Genomic DNA, 17,962 nt, shown 5'->3' on the forward strand with positions numbered 1-17,962 from the left:
CTTTTTCTCTATGATCATGATAAAGACAGGAATGTTCAATCTCACCACTTTTATTCATCACACTACTCTAAGTCAAATCCACAGCAGACAAGAAATCAGACACATCCAAATAATCAAGAATTAAGTGAAACTTTCACTATTTGCAAATCACGTGATAGTATATAGAAATCCCCAAGACTCCACCAATAAACTGCTAGAACTGTTAAATGAATTCAGTAAAGTTGCAGGATACAAAATCAACATACAGAAATATGTTGCCTTTCCATATACCAATAATGAAGTAGGAGAAAGAAATTAAGAAATCCATCCCATTTACAATGGATTTTTCACCGAAGGAAAAAAAAAAGATACCTAGGAATAAACCTCAAAGAGGTTTAAGACCTGTACTCTGAAAACTAAAAAATATGATCAAAGAAATTGAAAAGGACACAAAGAAATGCAAAGACATTCCATATTCATGGATTGGATGAACAAAAGTTCTTAAGATGTCTATACTACCCAAGAAATCTACAGGTTTAATGCACTCTCCATCAAAACACCACCAGCATTTGTCACAGAACTAGAACAATTCTAAAATCGTATGGAGCTACCAAAGACCCTGAATAGCCAAAGCAATCTTGAAAAAAACAGAGCTAAAAATATCACAATTTCAGATTTCAGGATATACTATAAAGCTGTAGTAATCCCAACAGAATGGTACTGACCTAAAAACAGTAACAAAGATCAATGGAACCAAGAGCCCAAAGACGACCTCCAGATGGTTAAAAGACACATGAAAAGATACTCAACATCACTCATCATCAGGGACATGCAAATAAAACCACAATGAGATACGACCACACACCTGTCCTAATGGCTAAACTCAAAAACAAGTATTGGCAACAATGTGGAAAGAAATGAACTCTCTTGCACTGTTGGTGGGAATGTAAACTTGTGCAGGCACTCTGGGAAACAGTATGGAGATCCATCAAGAAGTTAAAAATAGAATTGCTATATGATCCAGTAATTCCACTACTGGGTATTTACCCTCAAAATACAAAAACACAAACCAAGATATAGGCACCCTATGTTTATTCAAGTATTGTTCACAATAGTCAAATTATTGAAGCAACCCAAATGTCCATCAATAAAGTGGCACGCATGTGTTTGTGTATTGATATATGTATGTATATATGTATACACACATGCACCACACATACACACAATTAAATATTACTCAGCCATAACAACATAGATGGATCTAGAGAGTATAATGCTAAGCGAAGTCAGTGAAAGATATACCACATGATCTCACCCATATGTGGAATTTAAGAAAAAATGAAAAAGTGACAAACCAAAAAACAGATTCATAATTATAGAAAACCAATGGTTACCAGAGAGGAGGTGGGAGGGAGGGGATGGGTGAAATGGGTGAAGGGGATTTAAGAGTACACTTATGATGAGCACTGAGTAATGTATAGAACTGTTGAATCGCTATATTGTACACATGAAACTAATATAACATCTGTTAACTCTACTGGAATTAAAATTAAAAATGAATGAATCTCAAAGGATCACAAAATTGCAAAATACATGAAAGCAAGTTGAAGAGACATGGAGAACTGAGTGAGAAGGTCTAATATGTATTTAATCACAGTTCCAGAATGTAAGGAAAGAAAAAGTGAAGCAAAACTTTTGAGAAAACTGCTAAAAATTTCCCAAACTAATGAATGACCCAAACTACAGATTCAGAAAGCCAGAGAAATCCAGGGCAAGGTAAGTTAAAAGGAATCCATGTTATGGTAAAACTGTAGAATCCTTATAACATCCCTAGGATGTTAAGCCAGACATAAAAGATTACTGTTTACAAAGAGGTTGTAGACTGTAAGATAACCTCTCAACAGCAACAATGTAAGTCAGAAGACAACCCAACAGTATCTAAAATTATTTTGGCTAGAAATTGTTTAATATTCTAAACCCAGAAAAACCTATTTCAAGATTGATGACAAAATTCATTTTTCAGGTAAACAAGTGCTACCCCCTCATTAAGACAAATCCATCAATTATACATGTCCTATGGAAGGAAAGCAATCTCCAGATGGAAGGTCTGAGATGCAAGAAGGAACCAAGGACAAATATAAAGTGCTAATTATGCAAAGTTGTCATTACCCTGGTTCTCTTCCTTCTGTTTTTTACTGTTAAGAAATTGCTGTCTTTTGAAGTCAACTCTCTTTGGGTAATTTTAAGATGTATCTTTTTCTCTGTTGTTATGCTGTGTCATTACAACGGAACTCAGCTACTAAACATGGCTTTTTTTTTTTTTTTTTTTGATTATACATCTGGCTTCTTGAATTTGTGAATTAGTGTGTCTCACACTCGTTTCCAGGCAATTTTCTTGAAAATTTCCTCTGCAAGTATTCACATTTTGTGTTCTCTTCTCAGAAAAATCTATGTATCAACATATATGAAGAACTCTTAAAACTATGTGTGTGCGGGGGCGGGGGGGGGAACCACCTGGAAAATGGCGAAGCAGCTTGAGCAGACACTTCACCAGTGAAGATGTATGAATTGTCAGTATGTATAACAGTATCATTTTTAGTCACTACAGAAATTAGAATGACAAATACCACTACCTCATCGTCAAAAAGCTAATCATAGAAAGCAGTAGTGAGGATACAGAGCCAATGGAATCCTCAAATACAGCTGAAATGAATGTCAAGTGTTATCAGTTTAAAAACAGCTTTTCAGTTTTTTAAATTAAGCATAAACTTATGATACAGGCATTTCTTTCCTTCGTATCTACCCAAAATAAAAGCATATATCCATGAAAATTCGTGTGAATACTCAGAGCACTTTTTGTAACAGCCAAAAAAAAAAAGTTATTCCAAATGTCCACTAGTAGGGAAATGAATTACGGCATTCCCTTACAATGAAATATTATTCAGAAATGAGAAGAATGAGCTTATACACAAATTTCTAAGTTATGTAGAATCAAACCAGATGAGAAAAAGAGCAATAATGTGTGATTTTTATCAAGTTTTTATCACTATCTAGAAAATACAAGCTAATCAACAGTGGCAAAAATCAGATGAGTGACTGCCTGGGGGTGGAGACAGAGGAAAACATGGATTATGAAGGGGCATGAGCAAACGCCTGGGGTGACAGCAGGCTTGGACATGTCGACTAATAACCACTTTACAGGTGTGTATATGTGTCAGAATTTATCAACTGTACTTTTTAACTTGTGCTATTTATTGTACATCAATTAAAACTCAGATTTTTTTTAATAGCAAAAACCAAAAATGGTTATAGAAGATAAAGTGGTTGAGGAGACCTATGACATAAGTATTTGGTCACACTATGTGGACCACTCCTAGAAAGGTTTTAAGTGTGAAAGTCAAGCATTTTGAAGGGAATTATCTTCTGAAGATTGAACTGAATGACAGCTCTGTCCCTTTCACCTCTGTGATTTGCAATCAATAGCCTTTACCAATACAGATATTGACACATTCCAGACTTTCCGTACACCAGGTACTTCTCATGAATCCTCATTTTTTAACATCAGCTATTTATGGTTCCATTTCACCTATTAACATAACTGTGCATGGCTTTCCTTTTTTTTTTTTTTTTTTAAAGTAAAGATAGTGGTCTAGTTGTTTGAGATACTCAGACTATTAGTAACTTTAGTTTTTTTTGTTTTTAAATGCTACTTTTATAAAGCACGGGGGGGGGGGATAATGCTTATTAATTCAGTTGAACAATAAAGTGGAGAAGCCACTTGTATGTTCAATTTTCTTTTTAGAATGTTTGAATTCAGAAAAGGCATCATACGAAATACCTCTAATGGTTCTTTTGAGTTTGTGCATTTCAGTAAGACAGTAATTACAAGTCTATGTATTCGACAGTAAATTCTGTGGTTATAATTTGTTAAATGATGTTTATTCATATCACCAATGTTTTAAAACTTGTTTGTTTAAATATGTAATATTATAATGTAGTAGTGATGTACTGTAAATGTTAAAAAGAAATCCTATTACAATGTTCTCAAAACCTATGCATAGATCACAGTTCAGGTCTCTTCACAGTGAAAGCAAAACTGTAAATAAACATATTCTAACTTCATATGCAAAGATGTAATTCCAACGCCTTATTCTCTTTTGGAACTGCAAATAAATGTTAGAACTTCCCACTCTGTCTTCCCTGACTCTTAACGTCTTTTGGTATTCTCCATCTTTTTATGCCCAAGTGTTACATTTCCAGTCATTTCTCATCTGTCTTCCCATTTCCTATAAATTAGATAAAATCTAAGAGATAAGAATTTCATTTTGGTATCATTTTAATTTATAGAGTTTCTTGTGGGTTGCTTAAAATCAATTAGGTCCTGTTTTACTGTTTACCTTTGGCTGTACATATTTTCAAGCCTTCCCTGTATTTATACAGGCATAGGAACATAAGTGTTTTGTAATGTGTCTACTAATTTTTTATCTGAGTATTTGCAGATCTGTATATTTCTGCTGGTGCTCACTCATGGTGCCTCACTTTCTTGTGTGCTTGGTTCTTTTTGACTAGCATTGCTTAATATTCTTGAAAAATTATCTGTAACAATTTGAAGCCTAGAATGATTGTGTATTACTCCAGAGAAGTTCTGCAGTTGTGTCTGCATCTAGAAAGGCTTATCAGTCTGAGTACAATAAACTTAGTGAGTTCTGAACTAATCAGGCAATGTGAATCTGGCCTAAAATATATGTACAAGGGCACATCTCTGGCCACAAGTTTTCAGGAATATTCTGCCCCCACCCCCACTCTACTCCATTACAAAACAAGACTTGGAGTTGGGTGGAAGCTAGGCTTACTTTCAGGTCACTTTTATTCTGTGTATATGACTGATTAGGACTAGTTTAATGTAAATAGGGTCTTCTATTAGACTCCATGTGTCCTCGAGTTTAATTTCTGTTCACTTTACTCTTTGATACTGTCTACATAAAAATTAAAATTGAAAACTTCACTCCAAGCAAGAGCAGCTTTGGGCCAGTTTACCTTTCTGGGTTTTCACTGTTCCTTCCATTTTAACTAGGTAATTTGTTAGTTTCATCAACTTTTTGATCATTTAAAAAAAAAATTTAATGTTTATTTTTGAAGGAGACAGAAAGAGGGAGTGTGGGCTGGGGAGGGGCAGAGAGAGAAAGACACAGAATCCAAACCAGGCTCCAGGCTCTGAGCTGTCAGCACAGAGACTGATGTGGGGCTTGAACCCACAAACCGTGAGATCATGACCTGAGCCGAAGTTGGAGGCTTAACCAACTGTGCCACCCAGGCGCCCCTGATCATTTTAATTATATTTTCCAAAAATATTTTCTCCAGCCACTTTTCTTTAGGGTGTGTGTGATACAGGTGTATGGCAGTTGACAGGAGGGGACAAGGCTGAAAGCTTGGCCCATCACTATAGGAAACTCAAGTCTGAACAATGAACAGTTTTAAAAATGTAATACATGAACACACAAAGTTTATATGGTTGGATTCTTTTGGCTATAGATCAAATAATCCATGTGATTTGTGATCTGATCCATCATTCCATTATAAAAATATTAGAATAATCTTTTTCAATCTTTTTGTTTTAGAGGGTGGTCAAACATACAATATTTACAAATGAAAAGTGAAACTACACAAAAGAAACATCCAAGCAAATTGATTCTCTTTTTAGGTTTATCTACAAACCCTGTCCCCATAGCAACACAAGTACTTCTCTAGATTTCTTCCTTTATACTTTGCTCAGTCATGAATTTTCAAAGCAATATCTTAGGCATCTATTTTGCAATTAAATCAATTGCTTCATTGTTAACCCAACATTCGCTCTCTGTCCTTTCAGAGAATGTTTAAACACACTGATGAATAGAATAAAAACAGTTGCAGACTATTTATAGGAAAATAAAATGGGTGTCTTCTGAAATGTCAATATAATGTACAAATAAGCAAGTCTCTAAATTCAATTTTTAGCTTTTACAAAATAATGGCAAATCTTCACTAGTGGTAACAACAGTGTGATTTTTAATTCTTCCTGAGTTAAACTAAAGACTGAACTTGAAACTACATCAGTTCCATGTGGATAATATTCACATTACATAAGAAATATTGGCAATGACTAGAACTGAGTATTTCAACCATGTCCACACATACATACAGATATAGGAATAGTTGACTATAACTGGATCAACAGTCCTATCGCCTCAAATTACAATAAATTTCTTGATTTCTATTTTACTAGTCTCTACCTTCCTTTTTTAACCCATGGCTGTGAAAAGTAATGAAGGGAAGAACTTGCATCTTCAAATAATTCTTCCCTTTCCTTTTGTAGCTCTATTTTTACCCTGACTCTTCCAAGCGGACCTAAGAAAGATATGAAGTATTGTCTTGAAAATACATAAGCTCATCCTCCCAGAAAGCTCTTAACATAATATTCACCATTGATGAATGCAGAGCATTCCATGAGAGTCTAAAAAAAGATTTAGAACTCATCAATGCACGTGTTGTCAAAAGTGGGACAGATATGGGTTCAAATCCTAATTAACCGTGGGACCTAGGGCAAGTTATGGAAACTGTTTCAGTTTGGTCAGGAAAACAGAAATTGCTTGAGATAGTTCAAATAGAAAAAGATGTAACACAGAAGTTGGAGAGTCAGAAAAAGCATTGGGTTGACAAGTGAGCCAAGTATCAGGGAAGTCATTGCTGTGCTCAAAAATTCAAGAAGAATAGGAATTACAGCAAACTGCCACTGCCGATTCACCAGCTCACAAAAAGAAGTCATTCTCCTAACCTCATATCTGTCACTTCTGCAGTCCCTGAGCCTATTCCACCACATCAGGAGCAACAGTGGCCTCTCTTGTCACAAGTGCCCTTGTGGCAAAGTTTAACATGGTGCCTTGCTGTTAGCAGTTCCGGGGAATCTAGTGCCCAGGCTTTCCGCCTGTGAAACAGGAGAATCAGGGAGGGGGAGAGGAAGGGGAGTGTAGGTAACCTGCCAACTAAAACTCTAGCACATTCTATATTTCTCCGTGATTTCAAATGTAAATTTTTTTAATTTTTTTATTTTTAAAGAGATAGTCTAAGTGCAGGGGGGCGGGGGGGGGGGAGAGGGAGACACAGAATGCCAAGGAGGCTCTGCACTGTCAGCTTGGAGCCAGAGCCCAATGTGGGGCTTGAACTCCCAAAACCATGAGATCATGACCTAAGCTGAAACCAAGAGTTGGACACTTAACTGAATGAGCCACCCAGACACCCCTCCAATGTAAAAATGATTTTTTATTTTTATTTTTTGAGTAAATGAAGATTGCAGATGGATCACCTGCTCCAGTATTCTCTTGCATCAAATCCGCTAAAAGTGAGAGAAAAGATGTACACATGTAAATATGTATACACATTTATTAAGATAAAGCTATAAATGGTTTCTAGAAGATATAAAGCTTAAGTACAGGAACAAAAATCGTTAATCATTGAAAGAACGCAAGCGGGATAAAACTGATAACTCAAACAGCTCAAAAAATTCAGGACCATGTCACTGTAAAGACTAAAATCAGGATCTAAATTGGATTGAATTAAAAAGCAGAAAAGTGTTCCAAAAAATCAGTGAATTAAGAACTGAATTTAGGAAAGTAAGACAAGGACTTTTCACCCTTGCAAAATGGAACAGAACCAAGTTTCTGCATGGTTGATTCATGTTTATTAGTGGCATAAAGTTGGTTTTTCATTATCACTTTTAAACTTTCATCTAATTTAACAAATTTTGATTCAAATAGGTTTTGCATCACTATCCAAGTTCTTTCAGCATTTAGTAACAGAGGACTTAAAATTGGTAAAGTTGTATTTTTCATTGTATTACCTCTGATAGTGATAATACCATTACACAAATACATGTGGGAAAAGGCACCCTACTCTATACCCATCTTTAGAATCAGCCCTTGATTTATGTAAATACTTCTTTCAAGGAAATGGTGTAAAGCAAGTCATATGCTGAATCCCAATTATCTGTGCCTCTTCCCAGGAAGTGTTTGGGGGTGTTACAGATTTAATTGTGTCCCTAAAAAAGTATATATGCTAGAGTCCTAATGCCCAATAACTCAAGATGTGACATTACTTGTAAATAGGGCCTTTACAGAGGTAATCAAGATGACATCACTATGGTGGGCCCTAATCCAAAAGCGACTGGAGTCCTTATAGCAAGAGATTTGGACAAAGGGACAGACACACCCAAGAGGAAAATGATGTTGAAGACACACAGTGAGAAAGCCACGTGAATGTGGAGGGTTGGAGTGATGCATTGACAAGCCAAGGAATAGTAAGGGTAGCTAAGCTAGCAAACCTCAGGAGCTAGAAGAGGCACAGACCAGATTCTCCTTCATAGCCCTCAGAAGGGACCAACACTGCTTATGACTTGAATTTAGACTTCTAGCCTTTAGAAGGTTAAGACATTACATTTCTGTTCTTTTAAGCCACATCGTTTATAGTATTTAGTTTGGCAGCCCCAGGAAACTACTATAGGGGGGCTACACTGGACAGAATGGAATAAAATACCTTAAAATTCAATGTTAGTGCAGAATGCAACCTTAGAACAACCCAGCCCAAAGCTTAGTTCATAACCCACTAATGTGCTAAAAGAATTTCCCTGCATCAGCAGCAAGCGGACTGAAAATTCTCGTCTTTACAATGATGGGCATATCCATACAATCTACTAGTAATAATTCTAGAAAACTTTGGTTTATAACTTGAACATTTTTAAACTAAAATTAGTGCATTAAGATTTAACAGGCTGCTACCTGCTTGGTAATTTTGTCAATAAATATTTTTAAACTCCCAAAATTTTTAGGGAGAGCTTATATTGTCAGCTCATAAATCACTGTACACAGAGTTAGAGGACTTTCAATTGTTGCTCTTTTATATTAATCAAGAAATTTGGAGAACCGCCAATACAAGTTAAAAAAATTCTTGATCACTTGTTCTTTAGTGTTTAGACTTTCTCTCCAGTTCTTTTTATAAATCACTATGTTCTTTTTCTGCTGGAGACTAGGATCAAGTCAGAGAGGTGGTTCATGGGACGTTGTGCCCCTTCTAAATCGGCCATTTTTTACAATTTGGTAACCACTGCCAGAACCTCATTCCACCCCCTTCGCTGATTTTATCTTTTTTTGTTAATGAGGATCAGTATCTGCTTTTGACATGTGAAGGGTTAGTTGCCCTATCTTACTATTAAAACATTTTTGTTTTTAAATCAAGATTCGTTGAGTGATTTAAAATGATAGGCTGTCTTGAGATTTCTAATACAAAGTCTTATTTAACTCACCAAAAAATTCATTGGATACTATCATCTCATTTTCACAAATAAGGAAACAGATTCAGAAACATTAAGCAAGTTACCTGATTTTAACATTGTTAAAACGGACAGAGCTGAGATTTGACCACTGCAAGTTTTCAAAGCTCACATGTTTACTCTTTGTGCTAGTGTTTCTTAAATTGGGCATCTGATATGGCCTGAAAGGTTGTGTTCCCCCATATTCATGTTAACATTCTGACCCCCCAAGGGGATAGTATATGGGGACTTTAGGAGGTATTTAAGTCATGGAGGTAGAACTCTTATGAATGGGATTAATGTCCTTATACAAGAGGCTCCAGAGAGATTCCTACCCCTTTGCCACAGAGGGATGTAGGGATGTAAGGTTAAGTCTTCAACCTGAAGAGAGCTGTCACTCAACTATGTTGGCATTCTAGTCTCAGACTTCCAGTCTCTAGAGCTATGAGAAACAAATTTCTGTTCTTTATATGTCACCCAGTGTGTGGTATTTTGTTATAGCAGCTCAAATGAACTAAGACAGCATCCATGGACCTCTGGGGTCAATTTTCTTTTTCCACAAGTCTAGGCCTATTTTTTTCTTTTAATTTCACAAAAGTATATCCTGAGGATTAGCTGGATGAGCCCTTTCCTGCTGACTGAGGACAGGTAGTTCAAGCAGTGATAGGTGCATTAGCATTTACAACTAAATACTTGCCAAGTAAAGGCCAAATCAAGTAGGAACTTGCTAGCACATGAAGAGTTTCTAACAGTTTTCAAAAACACATCCAAGACCTGAGTCCTGTAATGACGTATGTTGGTAGAGGCATGCCAATTGTCAAGAATCTGCACAGCAGCTGTGTCTCATGAAAGTTACCTTCAACCTGTAAAAATCTGCAATTCTGATAGACTGCCATGTCACTCAGGGGCTAGGCAGGAAAAAGAGGTCATATTCAAGGGGATAATGCAGGACAGAATTTAATGAACAGACTACAGACAAAAGTGTAGGCAAGGTTAAGTTAAATTCAGGAGAGATGGGGTAGTGATTCAGGGTAAATCATAGGGAGAAACTTTGAGAGCTTGGGGAAGGAGCTAGGACTCCAACTTGGAGAGTCAGCAAGCTGTGACCTTTAGTATAGAGATACAACTGTAATTTGGTAGAAGTAGAAAGTGTGCAAGAATTAACCTGTCCTGACTCTTATCCCCATGTATCACCAATTTCCTGATAATCCCAACCCCCTGAAGCTAAACAGAAGCCAAAAAGCCTAGTACCCTTAGTAGAGTCATACACACCAGCCTACCCAAGTACAAACCAAGGTAGGGAGCACTGAAGAGTACAACTGGTGGGGCAAATAAAGGTACACAGCCTTGTCATATTACCTAAAGATGTACTGCCTAGTCATGATAATATTTGAATTAATGTCTTATTTGCTGGCAAGTATCCATTAATCTGAATTACTGGGTGAGAACAACATCCCAAGCACATGTTTCTTCCACTAATTGCAAGGAGAGAAGTTAAAAGGACTCCAATAAGTTTCTTAATTCAACAAAGACTTTGACACACTTCTGGGGAAGATGGCAGAGTAGAAGGCTAAGCTCACTTGGTCCCAGGGATACAACTATATAATACCCACAGACAATGGTTATAAATAACCCAGACAATGACCTGAAGACTAATAGAACAGACTCCACAGCTGAATGTAGAGAAGAGGTTAAAGAAGGTAGGAAGGACAGACACATGATGGGGAGCTAAATGGATATGTGGGACTGTCCAAAGGAGGGAGGTAAGGAGAGGGAGGCTGTGGGCATGAAGACAGGAAAGAAACAGTAAATCCAGGAATCAGAAAGACAAACCCCTATAACACGTGGCTTTGAAAACTAGCATGGCTAAATTTCACAAGTTCTTACAATCAGTGAGTCTTAATACATGGAACTTTAAAAATCATCAGGCAGGGGCTCTGGGAAAGCTGGAGGGTGAGAGGACCTGCGTCCCAACCCTTAAAGAGACAGCAAAACAAACAGCCCTGCTAAAACACAGTAAAGAAGCAAAAGTTTAGAAAAACATGGGGGATAGAGGCAAAAGTGATTCATTTACTAATAATCTCAGAGCATGTGCTGAGGGGCAGGGATGGTCGAGAGACTTGAAGAACAAAGGAGCTGGCAGGCACATTTTTCTTCCCCTGTGGGTCACCCTTGTAACCCCATCCTAGATATATGGACACCTGTGGGAACCAGGATGGTGAAAACACTTTCCAACTAACTTGACAGCACCACTATCCCACCTCTTCATGCTTCTGAGGATCTACTCCCTCCAATCCAACATGCCTCAGTACGGGGGAGGGGGGGGCTGCAGGTCCCCTGCTCGAGCAGACTGGTGTGACCTTGCTGGCACCACCCCCCACTCCCACATTCTGAACTGCCCTCTCTGATACACCCTTGGATGGAGCCCATCCAAAGCAGTATCACAAGACTGGCAGCATGCAAGCAGCTCCAACAAGAGCCAGAACCATTCCAAAGTGACTGCTGCCCTGGAGGGAGAGGAAGGTAACTACACACACCAGTCTGACTGTGGCCCAAGCAGTGGACTGGGGATAGACATCTGGTCTGAATACAGACTCCGCTCACCAACAAAAGCTTCTCAGGGTACAACACTGTGAAAGCACCCCACAGTTCAGTGCTACTCAATCTCTGGCAAATGCCTGGTCTGACTCAACTCAAGACCAAGGTAGCCCCAGACTGGCCAACTACCACCACATGGACCAAACCCTGCCCACAACAAGCAAAGAGCAGATGACTAGAATGAAGAAAAATACAACTCTGTCACAACTGTAGGGCACATACAACACACATGATCAATACCCCTGAAGGGTTCTGGTGAACAGGGGACACTGAACTATCAGACCTCGTCTTTTCTGAGGCTATTACTTTCAAGAGCAAGGAGACTGAATTTCCTAACACAGATACACAGAATTAGACAAAAGGAGGAGACAAAAATAGGTCCCAAATTGAAGAACAGAACAAAACCACAGTAAGAGAACTAAACAAAATGTAGTTAAGTAGAGAATTTAATGTAATGGTCATAAAGATACTCACTGGACTTATGAGTGGAAAGCCTCAGTGAGACCTTAACAAAGAGGCAGAAAACAAAAAATAACCAAAGATGAAGACCTCAATAACTGAAATTAAAAATACACTGGAAAAAATTAGTGACCTGGAGAACAAAGTAATGGAAAGTCATTAAGGTAAACAGTTGAGAGAAAAAATAGTAAATAAATAAAGAATTAGGGAATCCAGCAACACCATCAAGCAGAACATGACTTGCATTATAAGATTCCAGAAGAAGATGATGAAGGGGGTAGAAAATTTATTTGAAGAAATAGTAGGTGAAAACTTCCCAAATCTGGGCAAAGAAATAGAAATCTAGATCCAGAAGGCACAAAGAGTCCCCAATAAAATTGGCCTAGGGAGGTCCACACCAAGACACATAGTAATTCAAAAGGTGAAAAGTAGGGTTGAGAGTTTTAAAAGCAGCAAGAGGAAAAAAAAAAAAACAGTTACATACAAGGTTAACTTCATAAAGCTATCAGCTTATTTTTCAGCAGAAATTTTGCAGGCCAGTAGGGAGTGGTATCATTTATTCAAGTGCTCAAAGAAAAAAGACAAACCTGCCATCAAGAATACTCTAACTACCAAAGCTATCTTTCAGGATACAAGAAAAGGTAAAGGGATTCCCCAAGGGAATTCATCACTACAGAAGCCCTATCAAATGTGAAAGGATATTCTTTGAATGGAAAGACCCTAAATAGAAGTATGAAGCAGAAAAGCCGTAAAATTAATTCTATCCATAAAAATCAGTCAAGGGATTCATAAAATAGAAAGATGTAAAGTAGGATGTCATATACCTAAAACATAGAGGGGAGCAGAGTACAGAATAAATTCATACTTAAGCAAATACCAGCTTAATATAAAATGCTATATGCATTAGGTGTTATATACAAACTTAATGGTAACCACAAATCAAAAACCTGTATTAGATGTGCAAATAAAGAAAAGGGAATCCACTAAAACCCAGCAAACCGTGAAAGACCAAAGAAACAGAAGAACTACAAAAATAAGCACATAACAACAAAATGGTCATAAGTACATGCCTAATAATAATCACTTTAAATGTAAATGGACTAAATACTCCAATCAAAAGATACAGGGTGGCAAAATAGATCAAAAACTGAGACCTGCCTAGAAGGGACTCATTTCAGATCTGAATACACATGCAGATTGAAAATGCAAGGGACAGAAAAAGATCATGGAAATAGTAGTAAAAAAGAAATCCAGGGTAGCAATACTTTTTTCCAACAAAACAGACTTTAAAAACAAAGAGTGTAACAAAATAACAAATAAAACAAAGGCTGTAACAAGAGACAAAGAATACTCAATAATCATAAAGGGAACAAACCTAGAAAATATAACCGTTATTTAAATTTTAACACCCAACAGGAAACCACCGAAATACATAAAGCAGCTAATAACATGAATGAACTAGTTAATAAAATAATAGTAAAGGACTTTCAACACCCCCACTTATATCAATGGATAGATCACCCAAACAGAAAAAACAGGCAAACAGTGGCTTTGACACATTGGGCCAGATGGTTCTAACGGATATATTCAAAATATTCCTTCCTAAAACAGCAGCACACACATTCTTTTCAAATGTACATGGAACACCTCCAGAACAAATTACCTATTAGGCCACGAAACAAGTCTCAACAAAATCAAAATGATCAAAGTCATACCATGCATCTTTTCTGAGCACAATGCTACAAAACTAGAAATCAACCACAAGAAAAACTCTGGAAACACCACAAATACGTAAAGGTTAAATCACATGCTATTAAGCAATAAATGAGCCAAGAAATCAAAGACCAAATCAAAAAAATACATGGAGACAAATGAAAATGAAAACACAATGGTTCAAGATCTTCAGGATGCAGCAAAAGCTCTTCTAATAGGAAAGTTTATAGCAATACAGGTGTAACTGGAGAACCAAGAAAAATCTCCAACAACTTCACCTTATACCTAAAGGAGCTAGAAAAAGAACAAAACCCCATACCAGTAGAAGGAAAGAAATATTAGGACATAAATATAGAAACTACAAACCACCACCAAAAAATAAAACCAATAGAATGAATCAATGAAACCAGGAGCTGTTCTTTGAAAAGACTGACAAAAGTGATAAGCCTTTACTAGACTCAAAACAGGGGAAACTGGCTGGCTCAGTCTGTAGGACATGCAACTCTTGATCTTGGGGGTCACGGGTTTGGGCACCATGTTGGGTACAGAAATTAAAAAAAAAGACTAAACCAAATCATAAATCAAAGGAGAGAAAAAACTGACACCACAGGAATACAGAGATTAGAATATTTTGAAAAAATTACATGGCAACAAAATCGGACAACCTAGAAAAAGTGGATAAATTCTTAAAACCTATTAACTCCCAAACTGAGTCAGGAAGAAATAGAAAATCTAAAGAGACTCATTGCCAGCAATGAAATACAATCAGTCATTTAAAACTCCCAACAAACATAAGTCCAGGACCAGATGGCTTCACAGGGGAATTCTACCACACATTTAAATTTTTCATTAACATTTATTTATTATTGAGAGACAGAGACAGAGCACCAACATAGGAGAGGCGGAGAGGCAGAGAGGGGGAGACACAGAACCCAAAGCAGGCTCCAGGCTCTAAGCTGTCAGCACAGAGCCCAACAAGGGCCTAGACTCACAAACCTCGAGATCATGACCTGAGCCAAAGTCGGACGCTTCAGCAACTCAGCCCCCAGGGTCCCCTCTACCACACATTTAAAGAGGAGTTAATACCTATTCTTCTCAAACTATTCCAAAAAATAGAAAAGGGAAGCTTCCACGTTGATTCTATGAGGCCAGCATTACCCTTATATCAAAACCAGACAAAGACCCCCACCCCACCCCACACACAAACACTACAGACCATTATCTCTGATGAACATAGATGCAAAAATCCTCAAAATACTCAAAGTGAACCTAATGATATATTAAAAGAATCATTCACCATTATCAAGTGGGATTTATTCCCAGGATGCAAAGGTAGTTCAATATTCACAAATAATCAACATGATACATTGCATCAACAAGAGAAAGGATTAAAAACCATTTACTATCTCAACAGATACAGTAAAAGCATTTGACAAAGTACAACATCCGCATGTGATAAAAATCCTCAACACAGGTTTAGAAGGAACAGACCTCAAATATAATAAAGATCATGTATGAAAAACCCACAGCTAATATGCTCAATGTGAAAACAGAGTTTTTCCTCCTGATCATGGAGGATGGTCTGTTATGAGGTGAGATGTCCACTCTCACCACTAATTCAGCACAGTAATGGAAGTTCTCTTCACAGCAGTGAGACAACAATTACTGTATGTAGAAATCCCAAGAGTCCAGCAACAAACTGTTAGAACTGATAAATCCAATAAAGTCACAGGATACAAAATCAACATACAAAAATCTACACCACTTCCATACACCAATAATGAAGCAGCAGAAAGAGGAAATTAAGGAATCAATCTGTTGATAACTTCACCAAGAATAGTGTAACATCAAGAACAACCTTAATGAAGGAGGTCAAAGAGTTGTACTGAAAACTTTAAAACACAGATGAAATAAAATGAAGTTGACACAAAAGGAAAATTTTTCCATTCTCATGGATTGGAGGAATATTATTAAGATGACCATAGTATCCAAAACATTCTATAGATTTAATGCAAAGCCTATCAAAATACCAACAGCATTTAGTCCTAAAATTCGTAATCAACTATGAAAGACCCCGAATCACCAGAGCAATCTTGTTGAAAAAGAAAACTGCAATCCCAGATTTCAAAATCTACAACAAAGCTGTAGTCAGAACAGTAGGATATTGGCACAAAAACAGACACATAGATCAATAGACTAGAGACCCCAGAAACACACACACAACTATACAGTCAATTAATCGTCAACAAAGGAGGCAGGAATATGCAATGGGAAATAGTCTTCAACAAATGGTGCTTGGAAAACTGGACAGCTATAAGCCTAAGAATGAAACTGGATCCTTTTCTTACACCGTACACAAAAATAAACTAAAATGGATTTAAAGGCCTAAATGAAAGACTTTAAACCCTAAAAATCCAAGTGGAGAGCACAGGCAATAAGTAGTTTCTCTGCTTTTGTTGTAACAACACTTTTCTATATATGTTTCCTCAGACAATGTAACAAAAACAGTAAATACTGGAACTACATCAAAATAAACTTCTGCACAGCAAAGCAAACAAACAATGAAACTAAAACACAACCTACTGAATGTTAGTACCCAAAATATATGAAGAACTTACATGGGGTGCCTGGGGGGCTCAGTCAGTTAAGCATCTGACTTGACCTCAGGTCATGATCTCACTGTTGGTGTTTTCAAGCTCCATGTCAGGCTCTGTGCTGACAGCTCAGAGCCTGGAGCCTACTTCAGATTCTCTGTCTCCTTCTCTCTCTTTCCCTCCCCCAACTCAGGCTGGCTTACACTCTCTCCTTCAAAAACATTAAAAAAATTTTTTTTGAGGACACAATATAAGGAAACCACATCTAGAAGTCATTCTTGAGAAAAAGATCTAGTGGCTTTTCAATGAATACAGGGTTTCTCTAAATTATGTCGTGACAAAATTGATAGGCATTTTAATGTAACCTTAGCTCAAAGGCAGATGAAGGAACTTCAGATCAACAGAATTCCCTGAAGCTTCTCACAGATTGATAAATATCTGGAATACTGAACCTTATTTAGAAGAATATTGGCCAAATAAGGACCAAGCAACCAAGATCTCAAAACTAAGTTATAAAAACAATTTAGAGACACCATGGATACCAAGCCTGGAGATTTAAGGAAGGTTTAATATGGCAAACATCTGAAGCTTTATGGGAGAGGAATTAGACTGGTTCCGTGTGGCTCTAGATGGCTAGACTAGGAGGAAGAGGATAAGTGACAGGCAAAAAGATCTGGACTCAAAATAAAGAATTTAGGAGAAACTAGAGGTGTCTGAGGGTAGAAAGCCTTGTCCCTTGAAGTGGAAGGGCTGAGGAAGAGAATGGATCTTTAAGCTATTGAAGGATTTTTGCAATGAAGATATACTGTATTAAATGATCTGAGGATCTGTGATTGGATAATAAGAGCTTTTTAAAACTGATGCCAGATGGAAATAGCTAGCATGGGGTGAGGAAGGAATCCAAGGAGTTTTAAATGTAGCAGACAGGAAGACAGAATTCCAACCATGAGTGTATCTTGTGGTTAATAAGAAGAAGGAATGAGGGAAAGGTAGCAAAGTCCACACAGGATGAGAAGAAAATGTATTCTAATAAAGACAAAATGTCAATAGGATTATGTGGGTTTTACTTTTTAGACATTTTTCTCAAGAAAAATAATTATAAAAATTACAATAAAAATAGTGAAAATTCTTTATACCACTCATTACTTACCATCATAGTTTGAGATCAGATCAACTCAGTAGAGAATGTTATTTTTCCTACATTTTTGATGCCAATATACTTAAAACAGGATTCAGAAGTAGGAAAAAAGCAGGAATAATTACTTTTGCCAGTGTCTCAGAA

This window comes from Acinonyx jubatus, chromosome D2 (assembly GCF_027475565.1).
Source record: "Acinonyx jubatus isolate Ajub_Pintada_27869175 chromosome D2, VMU_Ajub_asm_v1.0, whole genome shotgun sequence".
In the NCBI taxonomy this organism is placed as follows: Eukaryota; Metazoa; Chordata; class Mammalia; order Carnivora; family Felidae; genus Acinonyx; species Acinonyx jubatus.